Source organism: Argiope bruennichi, chromosome 5 (assembly GCF_947563725.1).
Source record: "Argiope bruennichi chromosome 5, qqArgBrue1.1, whole genome shotgun sequence".
NCBI lineage: Eukaryota > Metazoa > Arthropoda > Arachnida > Araneae > Araneidae > Argiope > Argiope bruennichi.
The window spans coordinates 80,498,305-80,515,588 of NC_079155.1; the positions used below are offsets into that span (position 1 = coordinate 80,498,305).

Below are 17,284 nucleotides of genomic sequence, written 5' to 3' on the forward strand. Positions count from 1 at the left end.
GCAAATTGTTTTCTGCATTGTATTACATGACATAACACAAAATATAATTCATAGCATCATTAAAATTATTTTGCATTTGGAAATAGATGGCAAAATCTAATGGTTTAGAAGTTATCATTTTGACCAGGAGTTTAGTGTATTTTCTAAGCATACAAAAAATTTCAGTCAGCTCTATAAAGCATTCGATATTTACTTACTAAGCAATCACCAAACCATTACCATTCGATAAAGCATTTTTTTTATTTTCATTTATTTTCAGCTACATAAAACCTGAAAAAATTCTTTAACATTAAACCTGACGCAAACGGGCAACTGACCGTTGTCCAATCGCAGAATATTGTCACGTTTATAGGCTTAAGAAGAGAACACTTTTGAACAATATCACTTTATTTAAAGTCAACCAAAGACCTCGGTTACTACAAATGAAGCTCTTATATATACATGTAGAATGTTCTAGAACATTCCTAGAACTAACTAAAGAGGAAATGACGTACAAGGATTAAGGAAATTATAATTTGAATATTCCAGAAACTTCTGGAAGAACTGAAAGGAAAATAAATTAATAAATAACAAATTTTTTTCCCGAGGATCGAACCAGCAATCTCTTTGCCCGCAGTCCGATGTTTTATCAACGAGCCACGGAGACATGTGGCTAGCTTCGTTGCATTGCTTCCTCCTCAAGAGAACAGCGTCTCGATGTTATAGACGAAGGTCCTTAGAGCGTGATCTTGTCATGGGTCCGGTATAGGACGGGGTCGTCTTCTGAAAATCCACTTCGTCTAGATCAGGATTCCGTATGTCCTGTCCCACGGTCGTGGAATCTGAAAATATATCCTCTTGGGCTTCTGGAGCGTAGTAGGGCTTCATCCTCAGCACATGAACAATGTCCTTTGACTTACGTCTCCTAGAATTTGGATCAAAGTCCTGGACCTCGTAAGTGACCTCCGAAAGTTGACGCAGGACTTCATACGGACCGAAATAATTCTTGAGAAGCTTTTCGGAGCGGCCCACCTTCCTTATAGGAATAAAGATCCACACTAAGTCACCAGGCCGATACAGCACTGCGCGATGTTTTGAATTATAATGACGTCGGTCTTTCTCTTGGGCATCAAAGGTGCGGATTCGAGCCAACTGACGCGATTCTTCTGCGCGGGTTACTAGCCCCGTGACATAGTCTTGTCCTGTATCCTCGATTGGGTGATGGAACATAGTATCGAGTGTAGTTTCGGCTTCCCGCCCAAATGTCAGGAAGAATGGAGTATACCCAGTGGTGCTCTGTTTAGCCGTATTATAAGCAAAAGTGACGAACGGCAGAATTAGGTCCCATGTTTTATGTTCGATATCGACGTACATCGACAGCATATCCGCTAACGTCTTGTTGAAGCGTTCCGTGAGTCCATTCGTCTGCGGGTGATAGGCGGTAGTCATCCTATGCACCACGTTGCATTGATTGTTAATTTCGGCTACGAGCTTTGACTGGAAAACTTGACCTCGGTCCGTGATAATGGTTCTAGGGGCTCCGTGAGTTAGAAGAATCTCTTCCACGAAGAACTTTGCTACTTCTGGTGCTTCTGCAGTGGGAATGGCTTTTGTGACGGCGTATCGTGTAAGATAATCCGTACACACGATTATCCACCTATTTCCTTCTTGAGACTTCGGAAATTGACCAAGCAGGTCCATCCCTACACGCTCGAACGGGATTTCGGTTGGAGGTAGGGGAACCAAGTATCCGGGTGGTTTCAGAGGAACCGTCTTTCGTCTTTGGCACTCCCTGCAATGCCTTACGTAATGGCAGACGCTTCGAAAAAGTCGGGGCCAGAAGAACCTCCTCCGAAGACGATCGTACGTCCTTGAAAATCCAAGATGTCCAGCTGTAGGCTCGTCGTGAAAATGACGAAGGATTTCTAACCGCATTTTCTTAGGAATGACTGGAAGCCACTGTTTTCCGGATGGGTCAAAATTTTTCTTGCAGAGTATGTCATTCACTATAGAGAACCCCGAACTTGATAAATCTGGCGACTCCTCGCAAGCTTTGATATGCTGGGCCAGTGATGGATCGCGACGTTGTTCCGACACCAAATCAATCATTGCCGCCAGGGTCTCTGTTTTCAGCACGTTGTCGTCAGGCACAGGATTTCGGGACAGACTATCAGCGTCGGCATGCTTCTTTCCACTTTTGTGAACAATACAGACGTCATATTCCTGAAGCCTCAAAGCCCATCTTGCTAATCGACCAGAAGGATCTCGTAAATTAGCTAACCAGCATAGCGAGTGATGATCCGTAATTATTTTAAAGTACTTCCCCAAAGAGATATGGACGGAATTTTGCTATCGCCCATATAACTGCAAGGCATTCGCGTTCAGTGGTCGAATAGTTTCGCTCTGCTTTAGATAGGGTCCTTGAAGAATATGCAATGACTCTTTCCTTTCCGTCTTGCTGCTGGACTAACACAGCTCCAATACCGTACCCACTGGCGTCGGTATGCAGTTCGGTGGGAGCGTCTTCGTCGAAAAGTGCCAACACAGGTTGCGAAGTCAATGCTGATTTAAGGTCTCTGAACGAGTCTTTTTGAGCTTTATTCCAGCAGAATTTAGCGTCCCCTTTTAAGAGCTCTTGGAGAGGCTTAGCCCGAAAACAGAAGTTTTGGATGAACCGTCTGTAATAAGAGCACAGTCCCATGAAACTTCTTACATCGTGCACAGTCTTCGGTGTAGGAAAGTTGGTGACAGCGGACACTTTATCGGGATCAGGTTTCACGCCTTTTCCGGAAACAAGATGTCCAAGTATTTTGATCTCCTTGGCTCCAAAATGGCACTTTTTCGGATTTAAGGTAAGTCCGGCTTCCTGTATGCAAGAAAGTACGCAATGCAGCCGATGCAAATGTTCAGAAAAGGTCTTCGAAAATACAATTATATCGTCCAAGTAGCAGAGGCACATCTTCCACTTTAAGTGACGTAATAAATTGTCCATAGTTCTTTCAAACGTGGCGGGTGCGTTACACAATCCGAACGGCATTACCTTGAATTCATACAGCCCTTCACTAGTGATGAAGGCCGTTTTCTCCCTATCTGCCTCGTCCACTTCGATTTGCCAATACCCCGAGTGCAGGTCCATCGATGAGAAGTATTGAGCTCCTTTCAAGCAATCCAAAATGTCGTCGATTCTGGGTAAGGGATAGACGTCTTTTTTAGTAACTCTATTCAGACGACGATAGTCCACGCAGAAACGCCAGCTGCCATCTTTCTTACGAACTATCACCACTGGAGACGACCATGGACTCTCCGATGGTTGAATAATATCTCGCATCAGCATCTTATCGACTTCGTCGTTGATTATGCGTCGCTCCACTGGCGATACCCGATAAGGTCGTTGGCTGATCGCAGGGTGGTTTCCGGTGTTTATCCTGTGTTTTACGTTGATCTTGCGGTTTTGGCGCTGTGGTCCACCATGGAATGAATCTTGAAAATTTCGCAGCAGATTTTGCATCTGCTTCCGCTGCTCAGCACTCAGGGTCGCGGCCATCATTTGGGAACAGTCGATTGGGTCAGTGTACGTCGAGACTTCCACATCGGCAAATGAAGGCACTTCGGTCAGAGTATTTAGGCCGTCGGTGCTGAAAGAATTAGCGTAACCAACACACATGCCTCTTGGGATGTAGCGTGCTTGTGTTTGCCCGTTGGCCACCCAGAGCATACCCTTGTTTTGGAAAAAAGAGGTATAGTGGAGGGAATGGCAATTCCTTGATTGATGCTTAGACTTTTATTCCCTTCCACAACTAAATCAGTGGCGTCATGTACGTCCGGTGATTGCACTATAATACGTTTGAAGGAACAACTAGGTATGATAAAGTCCGAAACGGCATACAAGTTGAAAGTCTGAGGCGCCGTCTGTTCTTGAAAAACGTCATCAAATGCGAGTTCAGCTCGGCCACAGTCCAAGACAGCTTGTGATGCTTTTAAGAAGTCAAAACCCAAAATGATGTCATGGCTGCAATTCGGCATAACAATGAACTGGTAGGGCTGTGTTCGGTCATTTATGGTAAGTTGAAAGACACAAGTTCCTAACGGCTTTGCATAATTGCCGTCGGCGACCTTCAGAATAATGTTTTCCGAGTCGCTGAACATGACTTTCCGCCGTTTCCGCCGGTATGCTTCGGAGACGACAGAAAAAGATGCACCAGAGTCTACCAGCGCTTTGCCGGGATGGTCGTCAAGAAGAACGTCGATGCGATTCCCGTGCAATTTAGCGGCAAATGGAGGATTCTGAGAAATCGCGGCCTCACCTCCAACACAGGTCGCGGAACTTAGTTTTCCTCATTTCGGTGGTTCGGCGACTGGCTATATCTTCTGTAGGGAGACGGCGATCTATAACGGCGGGTAGGCGATCGTCCTCGACTCGGACTTGGTGAAGGATTTCTGCCCGTTTCTCGATTGATGTCAGCGGTACGATTGTATGTCCGGTAAGAAGTTGCGTCACGTCTGTCGTTCTTGAATTGGTCAACAAATGAAGATCTTCTATCTCTGCAATAGCGTACTACGTGACCTGGGCGGCCGCAATGGAAACAGACTGGCCGATTGTCGGTGGTACGCCATACGTCGGTTTTCCTCGGCATCTGGTTCTGTTGAGGCCATGAAGTCTGAGCAGGCCTACTATATATTGGTTGCATGCGGCGTTTAGGTGCTTGAGCGACTCTTCCCAAGTTTTCACGAGATATAGGAGCCAACGATTGCTCGATTTCCTCTCGTACGATGCTTTCGATGGATTGTAGTTCGGAATATTGGCTTTCGACTTGTGGTGCAGTCATTCTTTGTATTTCTTCCCGAACAATTTTGCGTATCAGCGATGTTAACGGTTGCTCCTCGTCCACGGAAGCTATGGGAATAACATTGGGTAAACGAGAAAACTTCTGACGTCTAATTCTTTTTTGTTGCATTTCCTCGATGTACTGGCAACATTTAATGAAATCGACTGTCGTTTTTACCTCTTTAGGTAACAGTGCCTGGTACACATCTTCTGCGACTCCTTTCATTAGGTGGGACACTTTTTCTTCGTCGGACATGTTTGGATCTATTTGGTTGCAAAGTCCCAGTACGTCTTGAATATAGGATTGTGTAGCTTCACCAGTATTTTGCGCTCGGCCTTTCAGACGATCTTTTGCTCGCCTTATATACAGTTGGGTGTCACCAAAGGTTTTTGTCAGTTCTTCTTGAAATTCGGCCCACGAGTTCAGTTTATCTTCGTTATTATCAAACCAAGTCCGGGCGGTCCCATCCAGGAAAAAATATACATTAGCTAAGCAAAGTGTGTCATCCCATTGATTGAATTTCGATACTCTAAGGTATTCTTTCATCCATTTGGTCGGATCTTGTCCAGGATCCCCTGTAAAAATTGTTGGCTTTTTAGGCTCCCTTATTAGGGCAGGAGAAATCAGAATAGGTTGAGGTTTTTCTTCTCCTTCCGGCATTTCCGTGCGATTGGGCAGTTTTCGTGGGGCAACAACGAAAGGTCCAAATTCCGGAGGAAGATTTAAGAGTCTGCGGCTTCGCCGTATTTCTTCCGCTTCCAGACTGAGAAGTTACCCGGCGCCTCCACCAAACTTGTCACGTTTATAGGCTTAAGAAGAGAACACTTTTGAACAATATCACTTTATTTAAAGTCAACCAAAGACCTCGGTTACTACAAATGAAGCTCTTATATATACATGTAGAATGTTCTAGAACATTCCTAGAACTAACTAAAGAGGAAATGACGTACAAGGATTAAGGAAATTATAATTTGAATATTCCAGAAACTTCTGGAAGAACTGAAAGGAAAATAAATTAATAAATAACAAATTTTTTTCCCGAGGATCGAACCAGCAATCTCTTTGCCCGCAGTCCGATGTTTTATCAACGAGCCACGGAGACATGTGGCTAGCTTCGTTGCAATATATTATTGAAATGCCGGTACGTTTAAGGCTAAGCAAAGGACTTTTTCTTTTCACTTTTGCAATATAACTTCTTTATAAAATTATGGGATCTCTCATAACAATTATTCTGGGTACGAATGCTGAAAAATTAATCCTTTTAGAGTTAGTTTATTTGGAATCTATTTGTGGGTTGTACATCAGGATACAGTAATATATTTATCTTGATATACAACTCAGGAATCGATTGATACATATTTCCTTTTCTCAAATTGAAGAAAAAATTCTTTACCAATAAAGGATGTAAGAGAAATAATATTGTAGAAGAAATTCTTTGCCAATTTACCTTAATTTTTCCTTTATCTGCATAGGCGCACACTCTATATTCATTAATCTTTCCAATAAAGAATTCTTGCAGGGAAAATGTATGAAACATTTAACTTTTTAACTTGTTAATTTTATTGCTTCATCAAGAATTTAAAAAAATTAGTTAAAAATCAGTATTAAATTTATTTACATTAATACAAATACATTAATTTAAACAAAAAGTAATATTTATATCAGTAATCAATGTTTTAGTATATTGCTGACTCACTCTGAAGCAAGATGGAGATTATTTATGGAAAGACTGGTAACTCCGTATTATTGATAAGCACGATGATAACAGCACCAAACTACTCTTTATGCTTCATACTATATGAACGATAAACTATACAAATGTAGTCTCGACCCACGACTAACCGCTTCTGACGCCATTAAGTCAGTACAAAATCTTCATGGAATATTATCCGATTTTCCGTAACGAGTTTAATATTCCTGTCGTTCTTTAGCAGAAAGTTATAGTTTTAGTCGAAGTAATTGTTTTCAAAATAAATCTTCGTATTATCATGATGTTACAGTGTTAAGCTTATATTTGGTTCAAAGATGCAGCAATCCATATCTTTTCTAGAAAATTTTAGTAAATCCGATGCATTGAAATCTATTATCTATTAAATCAATGCTTTTCTTGTCAGATGTATTTCATATTCATGACTTGAAAAATGTTTTCATTTCTCATTTCAGAAATTCGATACGCGGATGATATTTATTTTGAATATTTCAGAAAGAAACCGACAGCAATTCATAAAATTGTTTCATCTCTTTCAGCCTTTTTTCCACTTTTAAATGTAAATTGTAAAATATTGATTTCTTCCAACAAAAGAAAAACTGTTCCGTGAAGATCCAAATTATTCCACTAACTTATGCAAGTACCACAACTGATGAAAGCAGATAAAAGAAGGGAACATCTCTATTGTGAGAAATATTCTTTAGTAAGAGACGAAATGAATTTTACATCCACAAAAAATTTCTATCCCATTCTAAGAAATAACTTCTTGGATGATGTATACATTTATATTTCTGTTACTCGGTGTTATTATATTCTTTGGGGGAAAACGAGCATTTTATTTATAAACATGTTTTGTACATCCAACTTGTATGTACTTGCAAGGAGAAAAAAAAATTAGCCAAGAATGTTCTTTCAGATTTTCAAAGAGCCCTGTACTCATGATGCAGATAGATATTTCTCAAGGATCGATTCGATGATGACACGGATATGCAAAGCTGCTGAGAGCCGAACCACTTGCTAAAGGGCTTCTTACGCTTGAATACTTTGGTCCCTAATTTAATATCTCTTGAATTATGGCTATGGTCTCTAATCAGTGGATAGAAACCTTCCTTCCGGTCGCCCGGTCTTGTTACATATTGCGGCGATAATCTGATTTCTAGCTACTTACTTATTTTCAGTAAATATAATGAGAATGTGTGGGTTTTAAGTTCATAGCAATTAAATGTTAAAATATAGCCCAACTCAAATCAGGTACGTTTGTCATGAATAATAATAAAACACTCAAGAAACAAGATAAAAATTTATTATTATTATTTTTAGTCGACGAATTCTCCCTTGGCTAGTATCCCGGGAATTCTTACCCTCCAGACATCTTCATTCCCTACTTTGATAAATCTATGGGTACATTATTTGAACTGTATTTATGAATACTAACACAAAAATAGTCCATTCGGCGAAAGTATAGCAAGTATCCAATAATCTCGCGAGAACCAACCACCATACCGGAAGCTTCTCGTCCTCATTTCTGAGGTGTCCCTCATGGCAATTGCTTCTTTTCATAAATAAAACTGATAAGAAGACACAGGATAAACGTAACCAAATGCAACACCTGCAGAAATAAACAACAAAAACGGAAGCTTGAAATCGGTAATTAAATAACACCACAGTACAAAAATGATCAGAATGAAGCTAGAAAACTCGCTCTGAGATTAAATTCCAAAGAAAGAATTCAGTCGATCTCCCAATACAAATTCTTGTATAATATAAAACTCTAGTTTTTGTCACCAAAGTCGCCAACTGATTGCCGCCAAGCTTAGAGATCAAAGCTCCGGCATCCATTCAGCATCCGTTAAAATACCCGAAAAAACACTATTTTGACACCAACTACACAGAGAAGCAATGTTACAGATTCGTTACAGCTCTTTACAAAGTACTGTAACGAAGTAATGAGATAGTTCTGCGGATGAATAATAAAAGGATTTCAGTTTAGTTTAACGCAAAAATTGTTTCTATATTTAAGGAAACAGCAAAAACTTATTCCATCAACACCGATATTTTAACAGCTCTCGTATGATCAAAATTTATTAAGGTAGAATTCCTATTATTCAATCTCTAATAGACCGGAGCAAGTTGAGAAAAATTAGCAGGTATGGTCTCCTCAAAATTTACTCGCACTATAATAAAAGTATTATCTTTTCCTCATAAAACTGTAGATCCTCGATAAGGCTGTGAGAGTTACTCTAGCTCAGATTCTTATTTTCAAAATTCCTGTCATGAACTCGTTGCGATAAATAGTTTAGTGAGTAAACTGAGTGACTAAGTATTGAGAGAGTAAATTGAGTAACTAAGTATTGAGTGAGTAAACTGAGTAACTAAGTATTGAGTGAGTAAACTGAGTAACTATTAAGTGAGTAAACTAAGTAACTAAGTATTAAGTGAATAAACTAAGTAATTAAGTATTAAGTGAGTAAACTGCATTTAGTCAGTAACTGAGTATGCATTTTGAAAGCCTTATTTTTAACCTAGTCAAAACAAAATTTGGAAACAAGCAAAGAACAGAACTATAATAATAGTCATAAGATCATATCAATTTGCATTTATCTAAATTGATGCGATTTTTAAATTATAGCATTTATATTCATGCAAAAGAAACAAACTGATAGATGGTCGTTCATTTGACAGATCTATTGTAAACTCTGATATAGATTTACTATTTATATACAAAATCCATATACAAAATTTTATTTATTTTACGTTTTGTAGATATCGTGTTCCCTTGTGCTCGGACAGATAGACAGACTTCAATCGGATGGATTTTGCTCAAAATTTTATATACATTTAGACATTTTGTGTAACACCCACGTATCGAATTTCATCCTTGCAGTTAGAAACGTTTTTGAACTATCACATTCTCAAACAGAGAGACAGACATAATTTAGAAATTACGTTTTAGAAGGTCTGAAACATGGAAATGTCAAACTCTCTAGTTGAACATTTTTGATGAGCAAATTATGATCTCTTTATATAAATTCATAAATGAGAAAGTAAAATGAAATCCGTAAACATTCCATTGTTTTTGACATGAAAAGATTATTAAGGAAGGAAAAACAATTGACTTTGACAAATGTATTTAAGCATCATTATTTAATCCCAATAGACAAGTATGCAAATACAATCGATATTGGTTCCGTAGTCTTTAATAAGCAATAAAATTGTCTTTTTCTTAAATAAATAACCTTTTATTTCATCATTTATCCAATCTTCCGGATATTCGAATATCGAGATCATTCTTTGATATATTCATTCATTGTTAATTATTACTTTAAATAACTATTTATGGCATTCTAATCTTAATTCTGAAAGAATATCATAGTGTAATTTCCATTATATTAATCGATCAGTGTTACTACAAGATTGAACAAAAATTGGTCTTAGAATACTAATTCACCATTTGTAGGTTATTTTTCCTAATAAAATTATCAAGATATAACAATAGAAAATCATTCTCTATTTACTTTCTTCTTAAAAAATAATTATACTTTTGTAACAAACTTAATACGAATAAAAAAAATCTTAAAACTTCATATTTATCATGTAAAAACATATACCGTAGTAAAAAAAAAACCGGATATAATTCTTCATAAATATACAGCTACTTTAAGTATTCCGATAATTAAATTAAATCAACAGGGAATTTCTATTTCTACACCAGAAAAGAACTTAAAAATGTAAAATATCTTGAACTCATAATCTCATTAATCCGAATCTATTCTTCGAAAAGTATATTAACGAAATCAAAAAAGAAAACTAATAATGGTTCGAAATATACTCTAGAGGCCCTTTATTCCAATAACTGTTGCTTCGAAAACAAATATTTCAAATATTTTCATTTTAAAGTCATTAAAATAATCCCCAGGCGTTTCTAATTACTGAAACCTGACACTGGAAAAAATTCTTTTTACTCCTATAAAATTTATAAGGTTATTTTTTTGGATTTTTGAAAATAAATTATTTCTACTTTTTAAAAAGATGTTCTTAGTGTCCCAGTTATTTTTTTAAAAAAAGCAAATAAACTGTAATAAATAACAGAAAAAAATCATAACATGTAAAATAATGATTCGAAACGCTTGTTTTTCATTTCCTCTAGTCATTTTCAAAATGTATTCACAATGACAACGGAAGAATTTATTCAATTGGGAAAAAAATACCAAATAAACAATAAGCATAAATATTTTCTCCTACCGTTTTTAAAGTCCTTTTTGTTTTTGTTGTTGCGTTTATTTACATTTGGAAGAAAAATCTATAGTTAATAAAAGTGGTTAATATTTATAAAGTAAACTGATCGTGTAAAGTGTTGCTTTTTTGTGTTTTTCTTGTGACATTTCCCATCATTAGAAATAAAAAGATAATAAGTCTAGTAGGCAATAATTTTGCCACAAAGTCAATCACTTATATAAAACATAAGTAATGATATATTTATACATAAAAAAACCTTTTTCGTCAACATAAAAAAATCATTACTAACTCTAATGCTTAAGAAATATTGATTCATTCATTTCTTAATGGAAATTGTTATTTGTGGAAACAGAACAGTTTTTCTTTTGTTTTTTAACCCATCAGTATATATCAAAATTTCATGCAGTACAAAATAAAAACAATTTATTACATAAGAAATTATTTCTAAAAAATATAATTCTTCTTTTAAAGAATAAGAAAAACATAATTGCATTACCTTTTAAAGCACATATTTAATGTTATTTCTCTACAAACAATCTCATCACTATGATTGGTACTTTTTCTTATCTGATTGGCCAGCAATCCAAGAAATACTCCTTGAATTACAAATTTCTGTAGAAAGAAAGCAAAAGTTCATATATTTTTAAAATCACACATTTATTTGTTTTCGCATGAAATCATTAAATTAATACACAGAATATTGTTACATCAGCATTTAGAATCAACAAAAATACTATAAATAAAACTTCTTTAATACGAAAATGCTGGAATATCAGATACTTTTAATCCATAAAATTGATTTAGAACTAGGCAAATTTGCTTGTGAGGCAAAATAATGCTCTCAGTTGTAGTGCAGCTATTACTACTTGCTTTGTGCCTATCAATGACAACTTCCACTTTTAAATATTTTGATATTACTATGCCACAACCATTCTAGCCCAACTATCATATATCCTTTATTATTTCCATCAGAACAATTTTATCATTTCTTATTAACAGTAAATTTGTCTAATATAGCAAAAAAAAAAGTTTCGACAAAAAAATAAATAATAAAAGTTAAATTTGTCACAATTTGTTTTACTGTTTGATTTTTCAATTTAATAATTACCTATATTACCTATAATAAATAAAATATGCCCACTCTAACTGTAACACAATAATTATTTTCTAAATTCTTGGAGAAAAGCAGATATTCCAATTGGAAAAATATCTTAAATAACTGATAGAATTATATGCCATGTTGTTCAAATCAAGAAACATTTCACTTGAAAAAATATAATGTGTAAGTTTTTGTAATTTTAGATCCCTGCCACTGTCTTGATAGCCATATTTGATACAATATTCTTGACACATAAAAAAGTGACATTCGTTTGGGCTAAATTTTTTCGAATTACAGGTTTCAGAACCTCAGACCAATCAAAAACAATCCCAAGGTCATATTGTATGTTTATTGATGGACCTTCTTCCTTTCATCTATAAATTTTTTTTTAACCATAAATTTCTATAAATTCTAAAAATTTTTATAAATTATCTATAAATTTATAAAATAATGATATTTTAGATTCATATCTTAGGCAAAAAAAGTGTGGAAAAGTCGCTAAAGTGTGGAACTTTTTGATATTAAAATCTTAGTGTTTTGAGAAAGTTTTATGAATAAGATCAGGAAACAATATAAAAATTGAGATTCCGCAATTTTTTAGAAGTTTACTTATTTATTCAGGATAAAGTATAATTCATTACTTCATTTAAAGAATTTTTTTCAAATTGAAAATATATATCTAATCCAAATAGTTTAGAAATTAGCTATCCAGCCGCGATTAAAGTGGACACGTTGTACTTCTATTTAATCTATCTTCTATTTATCTTTCAGCGATACCTATTTAAGGATATAGAAATGTTTATAGGATATATAGAAAGGAAAGATTTAACAACAGTAATGCATAAAAAATGTTTATTTAATAATTTATAGTTTAGATGAAATTAGTTTTTGTAATGCTATTTTTTAATCCTTCATACGGCATAATTTCTAATAGATACACAAGCAATCTGTTTCTATTAGCTGTCTTATTCATTACAATTTGAATTATTCCTCCAGTATACTCATTTTCATTCACGTTGGAGCCAATTATTCTCTCGTATTTGAAATATTAAAAAAAAAGTACTGTAATCGTAAAAAATTTCAGGATTTTAACAAATTTCCACTTTTTAGGCCTCCTTGAAACCGATTCGTGGAATTGTCGCTGTCTTTCTGTCTTTGAAAACGATAACTAGATTACACAGGTGAACTAGATGAATGAAATTTGGCATTGGGCTTTCTCTAAAATTTGTAGATTTCAACAAATTTGGAACGAAATACTTTTAGAGGAAAGTTGTCTTATCTATTCAAATGAATTGACTCGAAAACTTTAAAGCACAAAAAAACTAAACCGTTAAATATGAGAAACGGTTTTCGTTTTTCAGTTTTAACATATATTTTCACATCAAATTTTAAACCGGATCTATTAAACATTTGAATGCCCGTCGGTCTATATATTTTCATGTATATTAATGTAATAATTTAAAAATAAAATATGACTTAGATAAATGAAATTTGGTATGTGATTAAAATTGTTATGTGGGAAATTTTAGTTTCTATTGATAGAAAGCAAGATTCCCAAATTCCATATTCGGTTTTTTTCATTTCACTAAGAAAAAGAAACTGTTTATTACCGGGACCCTGAAAAAAGTTTAAAATTGATTTGATTGAAAAAATTTGGAAATAATAACTTGTATGATAAGTAATCAGTCTCTTCCTTACAACTTGCCAGAAAAAAAATATTTTTTTCCTTTCAGTTAGTTTTCGAAGTAATATAAGAAAATCGATAGTAAACGCTATTTTTGACATATAATATTTATAAAATCTTTAAATTTATATTGATTAAAAAGTATATAAAAATTATTTCTATTTATTTTTAGATTTTTATTTTCATGCATAGAAAGGATAGAAAGAGGAATTAGTGCAAAAGAAATTTATCTCGCGATTTCGATGATTCTCTATGTGTCAGACCTTCATGAGTACCAGAAACCCATTTTCGGAATTATTTGTTTGACACGAAAGAACATAGGTTTTTGATGGATGAAATATGGTATAATGCCTTTAAACCGGATTTGTAGATTTCTATCGAAATTTGAACGAAATCTATTCGGAACTTCGATTGCCCGTGTACAAATGAAAAAAGTAAAACGCTAGATGCTTTATATAAAAGTATGTTTTAAGTTAAAATATTACACTTAAAAAGATTCTAATCCTTTGCAAAGCTGGGTAAAGATAAAGTAAAAGCATATCAGTGAAATGTCCCTCTTTTACAAAGACCTCCATTTTCTCTTTACTTCTTGATATTTCTTTTTTACTTTACTGTTACTTTTGTATGGTAAAGTGTGTTGCAAAATGCTAACAAACCGCACAGCGCTACTTCATTTGAATAATTCTGCATCTTCATTCAACTACGCTCATAATGCCAACCCTTGTGGGAGAATATATTTTCAACTTAAGTTTAGTTGGAACGGAAACGCACACAGATGATGGTAGACTTAAAAAGAAGTGAAAAATGTCAAGTGTAATCTTTTAGAGTTTAAGAAGCAGCAAAATCTCCTTTGAAGTCAATAAAAGGGAAGCAGTAAAAGTATCGTGATGTGGCATAAGCATTCAGTACTAAAACATGAATAGTTGCTTTGGGTTTGCAATCCTCATGGCATGCTTAAATCGCATTGGTTCTTACAAGCGCTGCATACAATAAATAAATCTGGTGACTTTCTTATCAAAAGATGTTATACTGAATATAAATGTTAGAATTCACAAATCTTATATTATGCGAAGCAGGTTGTAAAATAATATTATTTTATGCCATTCCGCATCCACGTTATTAAGAGCTATATAACTGAAATTTATATTATATATATATGTAATGATATTTTGAACTTTAATTTCAACTTAATTAATTTCCAAGATTTTATCCTAATTTATCCCATAGTAACTTCATTCTAAAATATTCTCTTATTTCGTGATCCAATTCCACTTTCTCTACTTAATTAATTCAAGAGAAGCTTCATAAAATTGCTTAGTCAGCTAAACACCGAGATACTTTCACACGCTCGGCGTGAAGGGGTAAAAATGTCCAGTAAGCACATTCTTTCTTAAAAGATCCCTGTGTTTCCCTTACATGTGATTGACATGTGTCAGAAATCCCTATCAGATTCTTATTAATATATTGGCACTGTGAAGAAATATTTTCCCTATCAAAATCTAAGGTTATATAAGATGAGGGATAATTTATTTCGGCCCTTTTTTCCCCACTCCGGCTTTTGTACTGCTCTGTGGCGGACGTCTTGTCCGCGTCTCTGCTTGTAAATAATTATGCTTTCCCAATGGATATTAAAAAGAATTTATAAGATAAAAGGAATCTCTCCACTGTCTTCAAACTGCATCCTGCTTCACACAACAAAAATCTTATATTATATGTATATATATAAAAAATCAGAACTGTACTGGATATTCATTTCAGGTAAAAATCTTTCAAAAAGGGAACTGTTTATTAGATGCATATGTGCTTCTATGTCAATTCAAAAAAACAACAATATGTATAAATTAAAAGATGTAGCTGCCTAGACAACAATTTCTCTAATATGATTGTCACAGATTAACTAATGAAAGTTGTAGAAAATCTCATGCACACTGGCTCAAGGAATAAAAAAATATAGCACACTTTATATATAAATATCTAATATCATTAAAAGTTTTAAGATATAAATATTACATATAAATATATAATATCATTAATAGAATCGTATTTATTAATAATGTTCTAGAACATTTATATCGTCATAATATATAACACTAATGCAAATCACAAAAATCGGGCTGAAACAAATATGACATTAATGAGAAAAAATGTAATGCCAAATACGAAATAAAAATGTTGAATATAAAATAATAAAAATTGCAGACCTCTGCTCCTTAACAATCTATCTTTAAAAATTTTAATGAAACGTAAAGTTTCTTATCGCATAATTTTTATTCATGTTTAACTTTATTTGCACATCATAATTCAGTCAATTTAAACAAAGAAAAATGTCTCAATTGCTGGATACTAAAAACAGAAGATGGGATTTTGCATCGAATAAATGACTTTAATTATATTAACGTCCCATTTTTTAAAGCAACACCAGGGCTATTTGGGACGGACGTCGCAGTCAGATGACGAGGAAGACACCTGAGCTGGCACCCTCCTCTCCACACCAGCGGGAGGACGTTTAGTCATGACGGATTTAACGTGCAACCGCCCCCCCCCATACACGACGGTTCTTCGGTGGAATCGGGTCACGAACCTGAAACTTTCCGGTTCCGAAGCCGAGACCTTACCACCAGGCAACCGCGCTCCATCGAATAAATGCGTAGACCAAAAAGAACAGAATCATTCTTAACTCCACCCAGTATTATGAAAATAGGTTGACGATTGCGTATACTGACAAAATTTGGTATGCAGTTATGGAACCAGAATTTTAAAAGAGTGAAAAATCTTGGCATCCAATCGTTGAAAAGAAATGCATTCAAAGTACATTCTTAGTTTTCTACTTTATATAACAAAGCATGAAAATGTGCCATACCGTGCCGTTACACCTGAAAATTGAGAACAGGGGTACTTACACGGACTGTCATGGCCTTCAATGGTTTGCCTTCCCACTCTCTATACTACGCATTCCCTTTATGAGTTCAAGGGATGGAATACAGAGGAAAAAGAAAATAGAAAAATGGGAGCTATATTTGCAAACTGAGAACAAACACTCCTACTGATTTCATATTAATCTCTAAAAATGAAAAACGCTCTCAAAGCCACTAAATGACAGATATCTGACCGCCGTCTGAACCACCCTTATAAGTTTTTGAACATATTTACAAATGAAAATTTTTATAGTGTCTGAAAATACTACTGATCGACCTTCAAACATTCTTTTAAAAAATTTAGATATATAGGCTGCGTAGTAATACAATCAAGGAATAATGGTCTTTTTTTATAAATTTAGTTGCCGTATTTGAACTAGTACAGTAGACTCCCGATTATCCGCGCCTGCCGCACAAAGTTTTTTTTTTTTTTTTTTTTTTTTTTTTTTTTACTTCCAAGCAAAGAGAAAATGTTTCCAAAGTAAGAAGCAAACACAAATGATTGATTTCTTCAAAAAGGTGCTGTTTTACAGTTATGCTTTTGTAATTACATAATGCATACAGTATTAAAACAAACATATGTATTAATTTTTCTGTTTATCCTTGACGCCTCTCGTAAGTACAAAGCACATTTCTGTTTTCATTAACAAAATGCATTTTAGGTTAGTTTTGAGTGATATACTAAAATATTAAGCGTTAGTTAAACATTTCCTGCTGTTTATTTTACGTTTTATTGTACATAAAACGTTTTTTCAAAGTTGGAATGACTGTTTTCTCTTTTGCTATACCCGTTTTTAGCTTTTTTCGGATTATCCGCGATTTTTGTTATCCGCGGAG

The 17,284-nt window shown here is 34.7% G+C and overlaps 1 protein-coding gene across 1 annotated transcript in view; it reads right to left on the minus strand.

Moving 5' to 3' along the window:
• The window catches only part of LOC129968730 (metabotropic glutamate receptor 1-like), a 459,728-nt gene that overhangs the window by 310,795 nt on the left and 131,649 nt on the right, over positions 1-17,284 (minus strand). The window contains exon 2 of the mRNA XM_056082915.1: positions 11,246-11,361. The gene's annotated coding sequence lies outside the window, so the exon portion shown is untranslated. The remainder of the gene's footprint in view (positions 1-11,245; positions 11,362-17,284) is intronic.